Source organism: Tympanuchus pallidicinctus, unplaced genomic scaffold (assembly GCF_026119805.1).
Source record: "Tympanuchus pallidicinctus isolate F22 unplaced genomic scaffold, pur_lepc_1.0 scaffold13, whole genome shotgun sequence".
Lineage (NCBI taxonomy): Eukaryota > Metazoa > Chordata > Aves > Galliformes > Phasianidae > Tympanuchus > Tympanuchus pallidicinctus.
The window spans coordinates 8,603,787-8,617,126 of record NW_026294648.1 but is presented as its reverse complement, the minus strand read 5'-3'; the positions used below and the strand labels follow the sequence as shown (position 1 = coordinate 8,617,126).

Sequence of the window (13,340 nt, the reverse complement as noted above, 5' to 3'; positions counted from 1 at the left end):
ATTTTCTTGTTTATACCGTTCCTGGGTGCTCCCTCTTGCTCTGCTTACATACCTCCCAAGGCATTCACGTGATCCTGAAGGGTGAGTCATCACTGCTGTTTCATAACTTGAAGCCAGGTGGAAACTTTATCCAACAGAAACATAAAAATGCACAAGCGTGCACTTCTCTGCCACCCTTGCTTCCCCTGGATAAATTACAGTCATTTCCTTGCCCAGTAGAGCTCAGCAGAAGCATTGTTTAGAGATCTCAGATGAGAAAGTTAAATTCTGTGGAATGTGTATACTTGTGTACACATATGTGTTACATTGCAGGGGAAAGAAGCTTGGGAAATTTTGAAATTAGAATAGAATAGAATAGAATAGAATAGAATAGAATAGAATAGAATAGAATAGAATAGAATAGAAGAGGGAAGACTTCTAAGATCTCCAAGTCCAACTGCCAGCCCAACCCACATGCCCACTATACCATGACCCTCAGTGCCACATCAACACTTTTCTTGAACATCTCCAGGGATGGTGACACCCCACCTCCCTGAGTAGCCTGTTCCAGTGCATCACCACTCTTTCAGAGAAGTTTTTCCTAATAGCTAAGCTGAGCCTCCCCTGGCAATAGAATAGAATGGAATAGAAAACAGAATAGTTCAGTTGGATGGAACTTTGAAACATCATTTAGTCCAACTGTCTGTGTCAGAGCTAACCAAAAGTACAATATTGAGGGCACTATCCAAATGCCTCTCAAACAGTGACAGTCATGGGTTTGTACCTCCAGGAACTGGTACAGAAATGCTCTTGGACACACAATCAGTAATTATTAGTTATTTGCCTTTTCACTTCCTGAAAATTTTGATTTTGAGCTGAAACCTATTACATCATAATAGGCAGCTTAATAAATGTATGATGTCATATTTCATTAATTTATCTTCTAATAACAGGTTCCAACAGTAATATTTGTGAGAGCTTATCTCTGACAGAAACTTACTTTTTGTTTTTAATTGCAAACACAGCCTTGGATGTATTCCCATGAATCGAAGAACATGTTGTTGTTTTTTTGAAGGACTTAGAACTAGGCTCATGATTAATTCACCAAATTAAATTAAACCAGTTGGCAACTCTGATTTAAAGTTGGCTCATTTTTACCCATCTGACTTCAAAATGGCAGAATGGATTTTTATCAAACTTCAGAAGAAAAAAAGAAAAATTTGCCTTTGGGAAAAGGAACAGGGACCTGAAATAGAAATAGGATACAACAATGGTATTTGTGCATCCTCCTTGGCCATTCAATGTTACATACAAGAATTGGTGGCTGGTGGCACTGCCTGCAGCTGCATGGCAGTGGTGGGATGCCACTGCCAGAGGATGAGATCCAGATACAAAAATGAGACATCAGAGCAATTCCTGCTCCAACAGGAGTGCAACTGGTGCAGCTCAGCAATGCTAACTTTCTGACCCTCTTCTAAAATGAGCTTCAGCTGTACATGCAGAACTCACATATAAACTCATAATGTTAACAAACTGGGCAGCAGCTCCTGTTGTGATCTTCACAGCTCCCTGAGGAGGGTGCTTGACTGCATAGCAACTGAAAGATGAATCCAGTTGAAAATGTACTTATCATTCACCAATAAACCCACGGAGTGAGAGAATATACAGTGTGAGGATGTGGGTGGGTGAGGACAGATCTACCCTGTGGGATCGGGTGCATGGTAGATGGGCCATCTCAAAGCAGTATCTCTGTGAGCTCTGCATCATGCCACGAGGTGTTTTGTTTCAGTCAACATGCTGAATTTTTCTGTATGCAGCGAGTTAGAATCATAGAATCATAGAACTGTTGGAGTCGGAAGCGACCCCTGAAGGCCATCACTCCAACTGCCCTGCACTGAGCAGGGACACCTACAGCTCCAACAGGTGCTCAGAGCCCCATCCAACCTGACCTTGAGTGTCTCCAGGCACAGAGAACCACCACCTCTCTGGGCAACCTGTGCCAGTGCCTCAACACCCTTACTGTAAAAACCTTCTTCCTTATGTCCAGTCTAAATCTCCTCTCTTTTAGTTTGAAACCATTTCCCCTTGTATTGTCACAGCAGGCCCTGCTAAAGAGTCTGTCCTCTTCTTTCTTATAGTCCCCATTTAGGTACAGAAAGTTCCTTCCTGGAGGTTTGTACAGCCGTGATTTTTAGACCAAGAGCATGAAAAGCGCAGTCTTATAACTGCTTTGTCTGCTGATCTTATTTCATTAAATGATTTTTCTAATTGGTCTTGCATGTTTACATGATAATGTTTCCTAAGAATAGTGTGAGAGATAAAGCTGAATTATTTTATTGTCACACACTGCAAGGGGAAAGGGACAGAAAAGCCTTTCTCCCATATAATGGGTACAGGTTGAAGTTAGGACCTTCCTTATAGTCCTAACTACATGGTCCTAAAGCTACAGTGCCAGTAGCTTTAAGGAAGTTCTTCTATATCCTGATTTAGGACCTGTAAGCAACAACATGAATGAGAGTGGTATTCAACATCCAGTTTATCAGAGCAAAATTTTAATTCCTCAAACTGAGATGATCATTCAAAACCAGTGTCAAGAACAGCTTACATAAATCATGTTTTAAACCAGTAGCACCTCTGGAGAATTTTTCCAGCTACAAACCTTGCTATCATTATTTGTGTCTTTGTTATTGCAGTGCCAGACTCCTGCACTGTGCTTAGTATGACATCAAAGCTTCAGACAACCCATCAGCCAAAGCTGGTGCAGACCCTGACATTATACGTGGCAGCTGTGTGTTGCTGGGGAGTCCGGTCCTGCCAACCATACTTAGACTAGCAGCCTTGTTTAGGTTTTGTTTGCTTATTTCTGGCCAAGATGCCAAAAGTCTCAAACCTACCTGTTCGTAAGGGAGCAGGTTCCCACCTTCAGGGAGATGCCTTCAGCCCTATAGCAGACACATTGCAGGATGCCAAATTTCTTTTGCCTCGTCTTTGCAGCCACCTGTCCAGGCAGCCCCTGCAGTCACGGGAGAGACCTCTCTTCCTACACAGCGCCTTTGGTGTAAGGAGCAGAGTGGAATGTGGAAGGATCTGTGAGCTGTGTCCTGGCTGTTTGTAACAGAATGGCCCTGCTTGGGGGAAGAAGTCCATGTGAGGCATTCAAGGTTGAATTCTCTGGCTGATCCTGCATTTCCCATGGGCTGGTGAGAGCTCATGGAACACTTAATATTTAAACTGTTGACACAGTGCCCGATTTAGACAGCAGCTTCAGCCTCACCCTCGTTTGGAGAAGTGTGTTGGTTGGGGGAAAGCCGCATGACCCAAGCAGCCAGCACAGAATGTCCAGGCTGCTTCACCCCGCGCGGCTGGGTTACATCTGCTCTGTACGTCCAGGGACAGTGTGACTTCCACTGGTTTCCCAGCACAAGGTCTATTAGATGAGACTTCACAACACAACTAGATGGACAATATTTGTGAGTTTTTCCTGTTTTTTTGTGCTTTTTTTTTTCCTTCAAAAAATCTAAAAAAGTGAAATTGCACTGACTCCAATGAAGTGCTTTTCAGCTGCCTTAAAAGTAAATACTTCAAGTTTAGTAACTGTTTTGCTCTCAGTTTTTGTGAATTTCCCTCCTTCCTTTGCCTGCCTGAAATTTTGCATTGCAAATTTTGTTGATACGACTCAAAACATAATTTATTCTCGGACGTGAATGCTCCAAAGATATATCAACAAAAATCGAAACCTTCTTGACACTGATGATTTCACATGCGGTAAGGAAATCAGTCTGAAATTTCTATAACAACTCTTTTTTTAGACTCTCTTCTTTCTCCAGTTTAAGAGGACGTTGACTTTAATGCATGATAGCTGGCAGAGCAATGCGCCAAGCTCTGCCCTCTTGTTACCACCCAAACTTTTGGAGGTCAACCCACAGTTGTATTTCCTATAAATGTGTTCATGCTTTTTAAAACTTTGGATAATATTATGATGTTACTTAAGTGCCCAAACCATTGAAAAGTCTGAGGAGCCTGGATGTTTAAAACTTTTGGATGTGTGGATCTCTGTCTTTATTTGAATGTTTGATAGGTCAGCACAATTAATGCTGCAATATCCCTCCTGTTATCAGCAGAAATTCTTTCAGTACCCAGTAACATATGTAAACATATTGAATTTAATGGGGTGTTTGTTGCTGTAAAGCTGCCTAATCTGGGCTTCCAGGAATGTCAGGTGTGGCTTACTGTAAATGTGGATTAATATACTACAATTGCTGGAATTCTAATCTAGACAAAATATTCCTGATAACAGAGTGGAGGATAGATATCTAGGGTGGTTGTGACCCCTGTCTATGGTTATGAAGGGATTATTAGCATCTTCTGCTGAACCACAACTGGAAGAAATCATTAAGTGCTTTTCCCTGTTGCAGTGTGAGATCTTGCCATGGAAACCCAGGGTACAATAGATGAAACAGAAGAGAACAGGGAGGCAAGGTGAGATTAACAGAACTGAAATCTCACTTCAAATTAAATGAGACAAGAAGATGAAGTAGTTTTTCCAGCAGCTAAACGTATGCACTCTTATCTCTTTAATATAATGAAGGCAGGAGGAAAAAAGCATCACAGAACCTCTCCAGAGTGGCAGATTAGCAGGAACTGTAACTCACCACCACAGCTCAAAAAGATTTACGTTGTGCTGCTTCCCTCTTCATTCTCCCACTGTTTAACCATCAACACTGCAGACACTACCCACTTGCTACTTCTCTTTTAAATCAATCAAGTAGTTGGCTTTTATGTTTCTTATTGGGTGGGAAATTCCTCTAGGTTGAGCCGTGCATCTGTGATTTTGGAGCAAACTGTGGAAGGTTGAATCCCCTCAAGTGTTTGGACCCTTGAGACTGAGGGCTGGTTGTTCAGCTTCAAAGAGCTTCAGTTCCAAGCAAATATGAGAACGGTGGGAAGTCCAAGAGGAATGTGTGGCAGGGGCATAAGGACACGTGGGTGCAGCCTTTCAGCTCAGAGGGCTTGAGGGCTTTTGATTGTGAGGACTGGCACACCAGGCTTGTGAGAGAGTTACGAGTTGAGTTGTCACATACGAAGGAAGTAAGCTAATGATTTTACATTAGATATGGGCTTTGGACTCAGTGGGAAAAAAAAAGATCCAAAAAAAGAGAAAGCCTCCTTTTTCTTTTCACCTATGATCGTGGCTGACCACACATTCCCTCTTCCCCATTGACTCCCCTTAGGGTTTCCTCAGCCCTGAGAGACAAATTGTAGCACCTTGGCCTCTCTGCACATCCTTATCTGCACATCCAAATCTTCTTGGTGATTTCAAGAGAACAAATCTTTTAACCTAAGATGTTTGGAGCTTAATAATCTGCCTATTAACAGATTCCAGTTAAATACCTCAATGCCTTGAATCAGTCAGTTCTGAAAATGATACTGTCTCAGCTACTTTTGGTTAGCACAAAAAGGTCCAGCCATGCTAGAGTACTTCATTTGCTTGTAGAAATAAGAGCTTATATTTTTTACTCCTCAAAATCAAAGTAAGTTACCTCATAGCAAAAAAAAGAAAAAAAAAAAAAGACAAGGATTTAGTCTGTTTTCCACTTTGCTCTGGGCAATAGCATAGAGCTTGTGTGCATCCAACCCTTGGTACAACCCAGTAGGATACTTGGATATGTAGAAAACTTTGCTGAAGTTGTAGCAAAGTCCTTTGAACACACATTTTAAATGGCATAACAAGAGTTCTGCTATGAAGTTCAGGACAAGTTTGAGTGCTCTGGATGGTAAGTTCATCTGTTTTTTCATAGCTCAGTAACATGGATTTGGCCTAAAGACAGTGACTTAAAAATGGAAACCTCTTGTATTGAAACCAGCAGAGAAAAAGTTCTCCTTTAAAGGTTGTATTTGTTATGTTACTTTTGTTCTGGGTAGGAAAAAAGAAAGCAAACCCAAAAGCCCAAGAAAGATTCCTAACCAATTGATAATTAACAACTTTCAAGTACATTTATGTCCACATACATTTGTTTTCTTTTTTTTTTTTTAAAAGAAATATTTTTAGTGTTTTAACACTTAAAAAGAAAGAAAGAAAGAAAGAAAGAAAGAAAGAAAGAAAGAAAGAAAGAAAGAAAGAAAGAAAGAAAGAAAGAAAGAAAGAAAGAAAGAAAGAAAGAAAGAAAGAAAGAAAGAAAGAAAGAAAGAAAGAAAGAAAGAAAGAAAGAAAGAAAGAAAGAAAGAAATAAAGTAATGTACACATGACATTATTTTGGTACTGGTATGGATCATTTTAAAAAACAGTTGTTGTTAGTATTTATAATGGTTTGTACAAAATTGTAAACTATTTTCAAGTTTGTTTTTACTTTTGTTCATCATCGCCTTTCAAAAACTGTCACTGCAGGAACAGAAATACCCCAAACTAAACCCCAGAATGAAGGCAAGGAAACTCCCCTTGTCCCTGCTCGTCCTTCCCCCTGCCCTCCTGCCCACTCTACTTACAAGATGGAAGGAGACAGTTTTTGAAAGCACCCAGCTGTAATTGGTGAGCACGCTTGGGAGCCATCCCATGGCACAGAATGGGCTTTAGCTCCTCTCCATCTGGCACAGGACGGCTATGTGAGCAGAGACTGCCACCCACCAATCACACCTTCCCACCTCTAGAGTAGACAAAGATGGCTCTTTAGGTCATTTTATTTTATTTCTTTGTTGTTTTTTCCCTTTTTTTTCCTCCCCCCATTTTTTTTACAAAAAAAATTCTACATCTAAATCACTTTGCTATAGAAACATTATTTTCTTTCCTTTTTTTTTTTTTTTTTTTTTTTTTTTTTTTTTTTTTTTTACATTAGTTAAAGCAGAATCTGCTTTTGTGAAAAAAGACAAGGATCAAGGTCTTATTTCATGCAGAAAATGCAAATTAAAGAACGTAAAAATGGGTGGTTTGTTCTTTTTTTTTCTTTTTTTTTTTTTTCTTCTGTTTGTTTTTGTAATGCTGTACAGGATGCAACGCAGCCACTCAGAGTATGTCAAGATGGTTCACAGCAGTCCCTTTGATAATGTATATTGACATTGCCATTGATCTCCCTGTTCTGTTGTCATTGTTGTTCAATTAGGATTTTGTTTGAAATTCTGGCCACATAAGATGTCCCCAGTTAGAGATGTTGCCACTTCTTCATCTTTGAAGGGAAGATGGATGAGTGCAGTTTGAGAGGATGATAGATTGGCATAAATGATCTAGCCTTTCCTGGGAAAGATGCCCCAGACTTACAGGTCTAATTTTCTTTGCTTTCATACCTCTTGGCTTAACATCCCTGTGGTGAGCACATCACGAGTGGGCATTTGTTCTTCAGAAAACAGTTTCACCTCTGAAAGGGGATGTGATTTCACACAAAGACACAATATTATGACATGCCAGGCAATGGAGAGAAAAAATACTGTAGATCGGACAATGGTCATTCTACCAGGGTCAAGAGTATTTGCCTACAGGTGGTGTTTTTCTGGTAACTCTTGATTCTCTTTATTCTCTGATTTCCTATTTTCTTCTCTAATATCTGGCTGTTCATCTTTCCAAGTGTTAAAAACTCCTCTGTGACGTCTGCTAACCCTTTCTAGGGGTTTGCTCATGGGAGATCATCTCTTTTGGTCTGTCAAGCACACTGGCCCCAACCTGGTGAAGCTGTCAGATCCAGGTATGATTTTAAACAGATGAGTAGCCATCAGGACTGTTCCCCTACTTACAGATGAGCACGGGATTGGGCTTTGCTGGATTGAGGCACTGCATGGGTTTAGTCCTCCCCTTTTCCTCTATTTTGCCCTTTCCTTTCTTGCTTCAATGCTCTTGAAACATGGGAAGAAAAAGATTGGGGCAACCTTATCTCCCCCTTGCCAAATACTTTCTTCAACAGCACCTACCTTTGAGCTGAATCTCAGATTTATGCCCAGTATCTCCCTGTGAAACGCTCTGGGTCATATCTCCCCCATTTCTACCTCCATATTTGTGGGGCATGAGGTTGGTGAGATCTCTAACAGCCTGGAAGCTGCACTAGCAAAAGAAATTCCTGTTCAGAACATCCTTAATAGGTACCCAGGGTCCCTGTGGCAGGTGACACAATGGCTAGAACTTTGGGCTTGTTGTCCGCCATCCTTGAAGAAATGAAGTTAAGCATTGCCAGCCACAACAGCACAAGTTCTCTCAGAAGGTGTGCCTCCTCCTTGAAGTGCCACCTGACATGTCATGATATTATGTGGCAGTCACTTCTGCAGCACTGGACCTCATTGGGTCTCATTGGGAATGGTCATTACCTTGGCAAGGCTTGGTGCTGTAGCAGCACAGGCCCCACAGCCCTGGGCACAGCAAGAGGGTGGTGATGAGAAAGGAAAGACCAAGCAAGTGCATCATTCCCTAGTGGAACACATAACGAGGAGAGGATTGGCTCTGCCAACCTGAGCGAGCACATTCCTCATGCTAAAAAACAGGTCATTGCCTGTCTGACTCCTCAGACTCTATCGCATGACACCCAAGGCAATCATGTTTTCCTCCCTTGCTGACCTGGCTTCTCCTAGCCTGCCAGTCCCCAGATCCTCCTCACTTGGCTCAACAACACTTGGGGTTGTCCTGCAAAGGGTGTTCTATGCAGCTTGGAGATGGGAGCCACATGACAAGATACCCACAGAAGCACACTGCAGTGAAAGTGTCTGTCACTGGCAAGCTCTGGCTATCTGAGATGGGAGCAGGGCAGCCCTCAGCATGGAGCTGAGAACAGGAGGTATGGGATGGCAGATTCAGTGCCTCTAGAGTGAGATGATGATGGCAGACCTTCTTGGACGGAGCCTTTTTTTTCACCGTGATTTCCTACTGCAGAGCACAGTGTAGTGCAGGAACTCATACTCACACAACTTCTTGCTTTGTCTCTGCATAAAACACCTGTCCCTGTGTACCCTCAAATCCTGCCTGTGCTGTTTGCCGGAGGAATGGCTGAGTCAGGGCTGTGTGGCCTGCATCATGCTGATGCACTCTAGCTGGAGTGGCAGTTACAGTGGAGAGAGAAGCCTTACTGTTGCAGAATGGCCATTCCTAAGAGAACTGAGGCTTCCCTGTGGTCCACCTTCCATACAGAGATCTTTCTTTTATCCTTGCTGCAAAAATACAAACAATACAACATTTGTTGGCTGCAGAAACCACACTCTCCCCACAGAGAAAGGGCTGTCCTTATTTTTCCAAAACACTAAGATCAAACAGACAAGCAGTTCCTCACCTTGTTTTTCACCCTTGGCATTCTTCCCAATCCAGACAAAGACTGGTTATACTACAGAAGGTTACCTATAGGTCTCAGACCCACTACCTTTATTATCTATGGCATTCCCCTATTGCTCATTTCTGCTAACTGAAAGCTGTATGGAAACCAAATGTCCCTTTTTGGTCCAAACATCCCTTGGTCCAAAATCAGTCAATGCCATAAACTTGAGCCTGTTCATTTTCACTTCTGACCTTCTGTGCTTCTTCTGCTGAAGAATTTTTCTCTGCAAGTCCAGTGGCCACTAAAACAGATAGCTAAGCTTAACTCAAGGTCTCTTAGCTTTGCACTCTCTCTTCCAAATCCATCTTTCACCACTCTTCCCAAGCAGCCAGGAACTTGCAGACAAAGGTCTATTGAATTGCAAAGGCTCTTAAGAGAAGTCTGTCAACACTGATGGCTTCCTTGATAATTCTTCTCAGCAGCTGGGCATTTCCTAGCATTTGTCACCCTAGACCAAATCACAAGGCAGAAACCAGCATCAGCAACAGCAGCTTCTCCAAGACTGTTCAGGCTTGTACTGCCTTTACTCCACATGCATTACTTCATTTATGCAAGTAATACCTGATATCATTTTCATCCCTTCACAACTACATCCCAGGATACAGTAAGGCATAGTACAGTTTGGCTCTCCAGGAAGAAGCCAAATGTGCAAGAAATTAGGGTCTAATACACAGCCTCCTCTCATCGATCTCAGGGATGATGGGATCAAACACTGAATAGTTACACAACACAACTTCCACCTATCCTGCCCACCTCTTCTTTACTGCACTTGGAGGTGGATCAGGGAGCCAGCCCTAAGGTCACCATCTTGGTGGGCTGCACTTCTGTGCAGGCACAGACACACAGGTTCACCCTCCAATCCCTGTGGGAAAGTCTGGGAAATGGTATGGTTGTATCAGCCTGGAGGACAGTGCTTCTTTATTACTCTTGTCACCTTTCAGCTGTTCTTTACTTCTGAATGTACAGAACCATTTTTATTTGGTTTACATCAAGACATTAGAAATCAAACATTTATTTTTCAAAAAACAAAAAACAAAAAACAGACAACCCAAACCAACAAAAAACCTCAACAAAATCAACCAATCAAACAAAATAAAACCAAATGAAAAAGAATAAAAACCAAGCCCCAACACTATATACATCTTCTTGTTCCCAGTCTCCACTCCTCTCCCTCCCTCTCTCCCACCCTTCCTCCCTCCCTCCCAGCATCTGCATTAGGTCCTGCGTCCAACACATAGGTTTCACATCTCTCACCCAACCCATGCCCCCAACCCAGTTTCCATGCCTACTGCAAAAACATCCCACCCTGCTTGGTAAGCCCAGTCTCATCTCCAAGAAAGCGTTTGGTAACCTGCACAGCATTTCTTGCCTGGTTTTCTCTTATCTCCGACATCAGGGCAGAGCCCAGCCATTGCCCCAGCATGGGACAGTGGTAGTTCCTCTGCATATCCCAGCCCAGCTCTTGCAACATTGCCCTGATGCAAATGATTGTCCCTGCCTAGAGGGACTAAGCTCATCCTGAAGGCAGAGCACCACGAATCTCCCTCTATTTCCCAGTTCCTGACCTCACCATCTCCCAGAGTCTGTGGTCTCCGTCCACCAGGGACTGCTGCCGTGGCTGGGTTTCCTTGAGTGCTGCCTGCAGCTGCACCCAGCCCGTCTGGCTCACTGCAGGTCCCCAGTTTCCAGTGCTCTAGGCTTTTCAAACCTATTTATATTGCACATATATTTCCACTACCTCTTTCCTAATCATCTTTGAAGTTCTAGCTTATTCTCACCAACCACCTCATCCTCATCCTATCTTCTCCACCAGGATTTCACTAACAACTGCCCTTTGTTCTGCACAGCTCCAGAGGTTTCACTTCAGCTTGATAACAGTTCAGAGATTTAAAACCCTTTCACCTTCCTCATAAAAAGGAAAACAAAGCCAACTCCCTCCCCCACCCCTTATCTCTTCACGCCAGAGTCTCTGGAGCAGATCTGGTCAAACAGACCAGCCCAATCAGGTCCTCACACGGCTCTGTTTCTGGGAAGTGGATGTGCTGTCCATTGGACAGACGAAGTGCCAAGCCTTGGCAGGTTCCCTACTTATTTGCAAGACATAAGCTGCTGGCATGGTGTCAGATGTGCATGCAAGAAAGCTGGATGCCAGTTAAGACCTATAGTCCTGTTTGTTTCATGCACTGTGAACTTATCCTATATACACTACGGGCTGGTTTATGCTTGAAGACATGAATATAAAGGTATACATTTTCCTTTTATCTTAGTAACCAAAGCTTTACTTTCACCCGTGGAATAGCAGGGGTTTGCTACCAGGGCTCTTATTTTCCTCTTCTGCTCTTTCTCTCTTCAGTTCTCAATACTGAAGGTGAAGGGGGATAGGAGGGGGACAGGTAGGATTACAGTCCCAAGGTCCTAGTTCCTAAAGGTCCCTGAGTGACAGCACTATACAGTATCAGAATATGAAGCGATAGGGTTGTGTTGGCCATTTATATCCTGAGAGAGATTTCACTTCTATTTCTCCTTTTCCTCCTCCTCCTCCACATGCCTGCGTTAGGCTGTTATGCATGGGAATGGTGCAAACATTCTCCTCCAGCCCAGCCCCCTCAGGCTGCCCGGAGTTTCCCTCATGCTCAGCTTACATCCTCTGACAAAAAACACAAGACCCAACAGACGGCAACCCTGTCTCAAGCAGCAAACAAACCGAGCTTCATTCAGAACTGCCTTCTGCACCACTGCAGCAAAAGCCAGATGCAGCTCCATTTGGAACAGCACTCACGCTTTTTCCTCTCCACTGCTCTCCCTTCATGAAGAGAAGGTGGTCAGCATCATGCACACAAGCTACAGAGTGGAAATCTCCTCCAGCTTTCCAACAACATTATCTTTGTACCCACCCAATTAAAGGCTCATGTCTTTCCTTATGTTTATGACAGCCTGAAACCTCTCAGCTGGAGTTTAAGTAAAACTCGTTTTTTCTCCACTGTCTCCTTTCAGAATCACCGGACCCCGAAACAACCCTTGGATTTGTTGCCTTTCTTAGGGTGGACACAGATTGCTATGGAGGGGGAAAATGGAGGTACCACTCGGTCCTGGAGGAGGGCATTTCTAAAGGCCTCCAACATTCTTCCCTCCCCCCTGTCCAGGACCACATATTCTATTACTCATCTGACTTACAGGACTCGGTTGTTCTCCATCCTGCCATGTCACCAGAAATTATAAGGCAGTTCCTGAACTGTGAGAAGTCCTGACCGCACACTCTTTGGCAAAGATTATTGTGTAGGACTGAAAAGTCCAGATGTCTGGATATACGACGACAGACTCTATGAAATAAAACTGGCCTGGCAAGGACAGGTCAGAAACATTCAGAGAGAAACTAGAATGACTCTGCTAAGAAAGAGAACCCAGCCAACAGAGAACCGAGGCAATAGCAAAAGAGTCTGGCTCCAAATCCCAGCAGGTGAAGAAATCATCTGAGCAGTGCTTTTTCCCTGGAAAGCTTTTGGATTGTCGCTATGAAATTCTGGGCTCAATCTCTGATTGAAGCCTTGAAAAGTAAAAACAGACCCTCCCCCATGCCTTATCTCCAGCTGCTGGAGGCCCCGGGCTGTGCCTGCTGTGCCAGACGGGGTTGGTCAGTGGCTTGCAGGAACCCCTTCCATGCAAGACTTACTGCCCAAGCAGCAAGAGCAGAGGTGGGCTTTTAATCATATCAGTGTGCTGCTGCCACTGCTGGCCCTTGGGAGCAGCTGAGGGCACTCTCGGGTGCCTAATTCCTACCACAGATTTGTCAGGCTTCTACTACAGCTAGCAAATTGCTGGAGATCCTGAGTCATCTCCCTTGGCTTCTTCATTTCTTACCATGTGGCTATTTGTTCCCCTTCCAGTTTTAGTAGGCTTCATACAACTGCCTCTTTTTTTTCCTTCTCTTCTGTCATTCTGACCACCCTTTACATTGCAACCCCATATATAAAAGGTAAGTGTTTTGATATTGTATTTACTGACCAATCAGCCAGTTAGACTTCCCTGAAAGGCCAAACCTGCTGATAGGCAGCCTCCCTCTGGCACATGTATTACCACATTATA

The 13,340-nt window shown here is 43.4% G+C and overlaps 1 long non-coding RNA gene across 2 annotated transcripts in view; it reads left to right on the top strand.

Annotated features, from left to right (window-relative positions):
- The first annotated feature begins 2,974 nt into the window (after positions 1-2,974).
- Positions 2,975-13,340, top strand: part of LOC128075826 (uncharacterized) — a 42,284-nt gene continuing 31,918 nt past the window's right edge. For both annotated transcript variants that reach the window (XR_008204126.1, XR_008204125.1), the window contains exon 1: positions 2,975-3,449. This is a non-coding gene — a long non-coding RNA (uncharacterized LOC128075826). The remainder of the gene's footprint in view (positions 3,450-13,340) is intronic.